Genomic DNA, 8314 nt, shown 5'->3' on the forward strand with positions numbered 1-8314 from the left:
GGGCTTCCCTGGTGGCGCAGTGGTTGGGAATCTGCCCGCCAATGCAGGGGACACGGATTCGAGCCCTGGTCTGGGAAGATCCCACATGCCGTGGAGCGACGAGCCACAACTACTGAGCCTGCGCGTCTGGAGCCTGTGCTCCGCAACAAGAGAGGCCGCGATAGTGAGAGGCCCGCGCACCGCGATGAAGAGTGGCCCCCGCTCGCTGCAACTGGAGAAAGCCCTCGCACAGAAACGAAGACCCAACACAGCCAAAAAAAATAATAATAAAATAAATATAAATAAATAAATTTTTTTAAAAAGTATATCTTTAAAAAAAAACAAAACAAAACAATTGCTTATGTGAAACAAAACTACTCATGGAACTCAAACTAGACATGATATCCCCAATGTTGGTTCAGATTCTGGGAGAAGCAGACACTAAGACAGGATTAAATAAGGCAGAGATTTATTGGGAGAAATGGCTATGGAAAGAGGGGAGGGTACTGAAAGAAGTTTGGGGAGCCATCAGACCACTATGCAATTTGGACCCCTGTGGAAGACAGATGGAAGGAAGGTTGGGTAGGAAAAGTCTTAGACTGCAGCACAGTTTTAAGAAAGTTTCAGTATGGTTGATGGGGAGTCCTTGAGCCAAAGTTGCTCGTTAGAGAAGTCCTATACCTTGCAGGAATACCCCTACTCTAGTATCCCTGCTGCACACCATCATTGGCTAGAAGCAACCTGTGGGAAGTGCTGTGATGGATTCAGAGCTCAACAGCTGAGGCTATTGATCAATTATGCCCCACAGTAGGAGATTTGTGAGCAACATTTTCATGGCTGCCATACCCCCACCCTCATTTCTATGAGTCTGAAAAGGTGATGACTACTAAATGTAAATGATTTACTTGAACCAAGTCTGAAACTTTATGTACCTTGGAAACTGATACTTCCCAATTATTTTAACCTTTATGACCAGCTGGATTTGCCCTTACTCAACTTATACTGGCAATGAGTTTCATAAGTCCTGAAATATGAGAATCCATGCCCCATGGAACTGGCATTCTAGTGAAGGTTATAGACATGTCAGCAATGAAATATAGTACAAGGTGAAAGGAAATGCATGTTTAATAAAGGTATAAACAATGTATTGTGGAGGGGCAGGGAGGAATGGGAGGTTTCACAAAGCTGGTATTTCATAAGGGACTTCACAGATGAGTAGTGTTCCAAAGCAGATTAACTGAAAGTAACTCAACTAATATGCATTTATTGTTTGAAGTAATGAGAACTAATGAGTTAATGTAGATCTGTAGTTCTCAAGCTTTAGTGCACATCAGAATCATCTGGAGGGCTGGTTAAAACACAGATTACTGAATCCACCCCCACCCACAGAGTTTCTGAATCAGTAGGTCTGGGAATAGAGCCTGAGAATTTGTATTTCTAACAAGTTCCCAGGTGCTGCTGACGTTGTTGCTCTGGGCAGCACACTTGGAGAACCAAGCAAGTAATACAAGAATAGTGGTGTTTTAGAATATGAGTTAATGAGTATGAGAAGTACTCATATGCGTAATGAGTAGGCACTCTCATACTTCTCTCCCTTTAATTAACCTAGAACATGTTATCCATCACAGGATTATTATCAAGAGCACAGGAGCTTTGGAACTGAGCAAGCCTGGGTTCAAGATAGGAATTCTTGGGCTTCGATTTTTTTGTTTGATTGTTTTCTGTTCTTTTGGATTCATTACCTCCCACACCCCCAGGCACTGGCAATCACCCATCAGTTTCTGTCCCTAGAGTTTTACCTTTCCCAGAATGTTATACAAATGGATCAATATAGTGTGTAGATTTTGGGGTCTGGTTTCTTTCACTTGCCAACATGCATTTGACATTTATCTGTGTTCTTACAAATATCAGTATTTCATTCATTTGTATTGCTGAGTAGTATCCCATTGTATGCACACACCACACTGTCTATCCATTCATCAGCTGAAGGACATTTTCATCATTTCCAAATTTTGGCATTATGAGTAAAGTTTCTGGAAATATAATCATTTCACTTAGGTAAATATCTAAGAGTGAAGTTTCTACGTCATGTGGCAAGTGTATGTTGAACTTTATAAGAAACTGCCAAACTGTTTTCCAACGTGGCTGTACCATTTTGCATTTCCACAGTGATACATGAGAATTCCAGTTTCTCCACATCTTTGCCAGCATTTAATATTGTCAGTTTATTATTATTTTTTAATTTAAGCCACTCAAATAAGTATATGGTGGTATTTCGTTATCGCTTTAAGCTTCCCTAATGATTAATGATGTTAGTATCTATTCATGTGCATATTCGCAATCCATATACTTTCTTTGGTGAAATTTTGCTTTGGTGTTTCTAGTATAGATAACTCATAACACTCTACTCTCAAGTAATATATCACTTCACCTATAGTAGAAGAACCTTTAAATAGTACAATTTATTTACTTTCTCCTGGCCCCTGTGTTATTGTCATAGTTTATTTTTACATCGTTGTAAATACCACAATACATTGTTATTATTTTTTATTTAAGCATTCAATTATCTTTTAGTGTAATTTAGAACATAAGAAAACACCATTTTGTATTTACTCACATATTCCCGAATTCTGGTGTTATTTGGTCTTTTGTATAGATACAAATTTTTATGTGGTATCATTTCCTTTTACCCAAAGATCTTCCTTTAAAATTGTATGTCTGGCCAGCCCCTACCCCAGCAGACTGGATGCAGTCAGCCTGCCCCTACTTCACTGCGACCAAAATGCTGTGATCGAAAATGCTGTTATGTCAGAGGAAATGCAACAGGACTTGGTGGACTGTGCTACTCAGGCACTGGAGAAATATAACATAGAGACGGATATAGCAGCCTATATTAAGAAGGAGTTTGAAAAGAAGCACAATCCCACCTGGCACTGAATCGTGGGGAAGAACTTCAGTAATTACATGACACATTAAACCAAATACCTCATCTACTTCTACCTGGGCCAAGTGGTCATTCTTCTGTTCAAATCTGGTTAAAAGCACAGACTGTCCCACACACCCAGTGATACATCCAAAAACAAGGACTACAGCCTAAATTCCAAACACCAGACTTAAATCTTCAGCCTTGCCTAAGGCAACACCTCAATCTTTGAACACTTTTTGTGTTGTTTTATACAAGGCATTCTCTGTACTAATTTGTTGTGGTTCTAAAACAATTAATAAAACAACTTACATTTGTATATATGTTCTATTCCTTACCTCTCTGCCACATATTTTCCCTCCTCATAGTCAATTCCTTTAAAAAAAAAAATAGATACATCTGTTAGAGAAATGTGTGTTTTAAAATAAATAAATACAAATAAAATTGCATGTTGGCTAGTGATGATTTTGCTTTTTGTATGTCTGAATAAATATTTCACTTTTATTACTGAAATATATTTTTACTGGCTATATCATTCAAGGTTGATGTTATTTTCTTTCAGTACTTTAAAGATACTGTTCCACTGTCTCCTGATTCATACTGTTTCCAAAACAATAGTCTCCTATAATTCTTATATTTGTTTCTTTCTGCAAAATGTGTTCCCCCCTCTTTGTCACTGGTTTTAAGCAATTTGATTATGATGAGTCTTGGTGAAGTTTTCTTCATTTTTTTTCCTTGGGGTTTGATCCTTTTAAACTTGCTTTTAAGCTTTGTTAAGCAGGACCAGAGAAGCCTTTGGTCTAGGTCTCATCTTGCCCCTTAAGTGAGCCAATATCCTTCTGAATAGTCTACCTGATACCTCGCATATTATAATTTTTCTACTCAGGCTGGTGAGAACACCAATAATTTCTGCTTCACTTAAGCCTGGAGATTTTTCTGCCTGCTTCTTTCAGGTTATTCGTCCCTTGGCTTCAGGTAGCTTCCTCACGTGAAAGTTCTGATACTCAGATGAAGACTCAGTGGAGGGGGGGTTGGTCCTTCTGCAGATCTTCAGAGCTTTCTCTCACTGCAACTCTCTCCTCTCCTTTACTCTGCCCTGTGAACTCCTTACCCTGATGTTCCCAAATTCCCAAGTCCATCTCTTCAACTCAGGTACACTGCTGGGCTCACCCTGACTTTCACCACCCTGTGTTCTGGTCTGAAAACTCTCTCTAGGTATTACACTGAGTGATCATAGGACTCACTTCATTTGTTTCCTTTCTTTCAGAGATCATTGCTCTACACATGTGTGATGAGAAATATATTTCCCATTTCAAACAATGGGAAATCAGCTCCAACTTAGCATTTCTGCTTAGAACTTTTCATTTCAGGAATGTATTACTGATGTTAAGTGGGAGATATCTGTATTATGTACTAGAAGAAAGGGCTGTAAGGATCCAGAGCCTTATTAAGGCAAGAGATCTAGGCATTATTAACAATTGTGCTGCTAGCTCTCAACACGATTTTTGTGGGAAATTGTACTCTTTCCCCTTTTTTTCAAAACAACTATTTTAAAGGTATTTTTAAGTTTGTTGTTTGTTTGTTTTTAAAAGGGCTATTCTTATTTTTGTTTTCTCTTTTGCTTTGAGGAAAAGGTCAAGGTAATCTGAGCTGGTGCTGGAGAGACGAGAAACCAAGAGAAACTGGAAAGAATCCAAGTAACTTTTGGTAAATTTTAACAGTTTTGTAAAAATACATATAATATTAGTGCTTACATATACATATAATATAGTTACAATTTTAAAGCTATTAAAATTATTAATAAATTGAAAAGAGTATGACATGATGTTCTATGTTATTTTTCTGGAAGCAATAAGATGACAGTAATTAAAATACTTCTCATGACTGTATTACTTTCCATGAGGTTATTCCTTACTTTCCCTATTGAACTGTGAGTGCACATTGAGTTACTGGTGTTTAACTTTTGTGTCTCATGCAACACCTAATATATGAAGCACTCAATATTTTTTTATTTGGCTGAACGACTGATTTGACTATGAATAAACTGATTAGGAAATCTCTAGCTCCTCAATGACCAACTGACCGATTTAGTGTTCCAAAAATTCTTCTTTCTCTAAAAGGATTATATTCTCCTGAGTTTTTAATTCCATAAAAACATTTCAACTCCCATTCTTAGGTCTTTGTACTTAATAACGTTGTCTCTGTCCGGAGCATTCATACAACCCCTGTCCATCTGCTAAGATACCTCACTACTTTTCTACCTGACACCTGATCAGTGTCTCCTCCTCTGAGAAACCTTCACTATATCTAAAATATCACTCATCACATGCTGACCCAAGAATCTGCTTTTCTTTGAGAGCTATCTGGGAATATGATATGTTCTTATATATGTGTGTCTGTATAGTATATACCTTATATTTGTGAGATGTACACATACACACACACATTTGTCATTTGTTTCTCCCACTAGAATGTAAGCTCCTTGACAGTAGCAACAGTTTTTGATGACCACTTTATCCCCAGGGTACAGAAGAGTGAGACACAGAGGAGACATTCAGTTAGTATTTGTCAAGTGAATGAATAGATGAGGTAAGAAGTGGATGATACACTTCGTTACCAGAAGCTTCATCATCAATTCTTTTAGTAATACAGGACACATCTGCTTTCAGTGATAAGGCAGGCTAACTCCTCTGAAAAACTGCCTGTTACAAATCACCTAGATATGCTGGATAAACATGACCAACCAGTATTTAATTACATAGCTGAGCTTTCAGGAAGCTAAGGGAAATCATCAGGAGCCATACAGAAATGAAGAGGAAGCTACGAATCAAATGATTTAATGAAGCTGAAACTACGCTCTTTGTATTTGGGAAATTCTGTGCCTTTTTCAGTATCCAAGACACTTGCACCTCCATAGCTGGTTGAAGGAGAGGGAGACAAGTCCTTTGCTCCTAGCAAGGAGCGGAACAGGGAACAGGCAAAGGTGGAACAAGAAAAACCCCAGACCAAGCCAAGATCTTCACCTTCAGTGAAAGGATGAATTAGACAAAAAAAACAACCTCTTGTCAAGGGCCAGTGACAAGTAAAATTACCTATCTAGGCTTGGGTTCTGGGAAGGAAATTTTAAAATGGTTTCACTGAGATTTCACAACTTCATTCCTGCCCTCGCTTATGAGTTCCTATTTTTGCTACCCACATAGTCTGTAAAACTTCATGCCACAAAATTAAAGACATTCTGAGTTGGTAGTAACTTGGGCCACCTCACACAGGTAAAATGCATCGCCTTTCTGGAAGAAGGTAACCTCAAAAAAGGACTCACCAGCTGTCCTTATATAAAATTCCCTGAATTGAAGCTCCGAATAAGCAAAAGTGAGGAGGGAAGAAAAGGACAGATTTTGATGACCAAGAAATTGAGATATTAAAATTATCAGATAAAGATGATAAAATAAGTATGTGTAAAATGTTTAAAGAAATAAAAATGACTGAGAACTTTCTGAAGATGATTATCACATTTGGGAAAAACAACATAAAAATGTACAAAATAATATTCTATATTGTTTAGGGATATATAAATATGGGAATAAGAAAATGAAAAACACTATTATAAGCACTAAATTCAGGATAATGATACCTCTGCAAAGCAACAGAGTCAGGAAGAAGACAGAGTAATGTAATCTCAGATAATATCTTGACATGGCATAATCTGTATTTTAGAAGAACCGATTTCAAAGGCCAGTAGTAGTATTTCCCAGTTAATCAGGTATAGTTTTAAAACTTATCTGTGATACACTTTTAGAATTGCATTCAGTTATTAGGATATTTAGATCATGGACAAAAATACACAGACTTTTCTAAAAGAGGAGTTTAGAATTGCACAATGATTGGAGTTATAATTTTTACAAACTCCTTCTCAGTTGATTGGACACAGTACTGTTGTTATGGGTCTCGGGTATTCAAGACAGTTACCATATCCTTTCCCACAGCCCCATCCTCACACACACCTGCATTTTAGGATCATTAATGATATACAGGTAGAAAAATATGGACAAAGCACAACTCAGTGGTATAATAATGATCCTAGGTAAGATTTATGTTAACCTAGAATTGGTCAGGATCTATAAATTAAAATGTTTCTATTAGAGCTAGTTTAGTATTTCATGCATATTTGACTTGAAGATAGAATAAAAATAAGATTTACTGGGTGGCAGATGGGTTAGTATATCAGCTCATATGGGAACCAAGGCTCTCAAACACGGCTATACATTAACATCATTTGGCAAAGTTTAAAACGTACTGATACCCGGGCCTCAGCCCCAGAGAATCTGACTGGATTGGTTTAGGGTAGAGTCTAGGCAATGATATTTGTTAAAACTTTCCCATATGACTCTAATATGCAACCAGGAATTGAGGCCCACTTTCTTTGAGCAAAATGGCATGGACATGGCAAGTGTGTCTCCATGAAACCCTGAGAATGAAACTGCAGTTTCAGGATCAATTTAGCACTCTGAGTGGTCACTGTCAACTGCTCTGATTAGCCTGGAAATGGTTTGAAACCTATTTGTTAACCCTGCCTGAGAACTGCAGGACTGCTTTTAGATTGAGGTAAGAAAATTAGGAATATTGGAAGATTCTTATCCCTATATATTCAGATGTCTAGAATCACCATAAGTATTTTCCTGATACAAATAACGTGAATATTAGGACTAAAAGTAGACATTTTAATGTCAGATAGTTATTTTAATTTCAGAAATCCTAGAAGTACGGTTTTCTAAGAAACTAATTTTGACAGTAGTGTTGGATACTTTTTTAAAAATTAAAATGTCTATTAGCTCCTCTTTTTTCTTTTCTCCTATTTCCAAGCCCCTTCATAATCCTTACCAAATGCTTTGCTCTTTAATGTCTAATATTTTTTAACAGTTAGATGAAGTTTATAAAATGCCCTGTTCTAATACTAGTTTCTGAGAGTGAATTCCCAAGTTAAATTCCTGTCCATAATAAAAATAATAACTTTATGTATTGAGTGATTATGATGTGACAGACATAACCACTGAATATGTATTATCCCATTTAATCTTTATGATATTATAATTATTTGCCTTTACAAATAAGAAAAAATACTCAGACTAAGTAACTTACATGAGATCACACAGCATGACTCTGAATCTCCTGAGTCTAACCATTTTGATATATGAACACTTTTTATTTATTTATTTATTTATTTATTTATTTATTTATTTATTTATTTATTTATTTATTTATTTATTTATTTATTTATTTATTTATTTATTTATTTATTTATTTATTTATTTATTTATTTATTTATTTATTTATTTATTTATTTATTTATTTATTTATGGCTGTGTTGGGTCTTCGTTTCTGTGCGAGGGCTTTCTCTAGTTGCAGCAAGTGGGA

The 8314-nt window shown here is 36.5% G+C and overlaps 1 pseudogene; it reads left to right on the forward strand.

Annotated features, from left to right (window-relative positions):
- Positions 1 to 607: 607 nt before the first annotated feature.
- On the forward strand, positions 608 to 3018 carry LOC118888991 (annotated as a pseudogene).
- Positions 3019 to 8314: the final 5296 nt, after the last annotated feature.

This window comes from Balaenoptera musculus, chromosome X (assembly GCF_009873245.2).
Source record: "Balaenoptera musculus isolate JJ_BM4_2016_0621 chromosome X, mBalMus1.pri.v3, whole genome shotgun sequence".
NCBI lineage: Eukaryota > Metazoa > Chordata > Mammalia > Artiodactyla > Balaenopteridae > Balaenoptera > Balaenoptera musculus.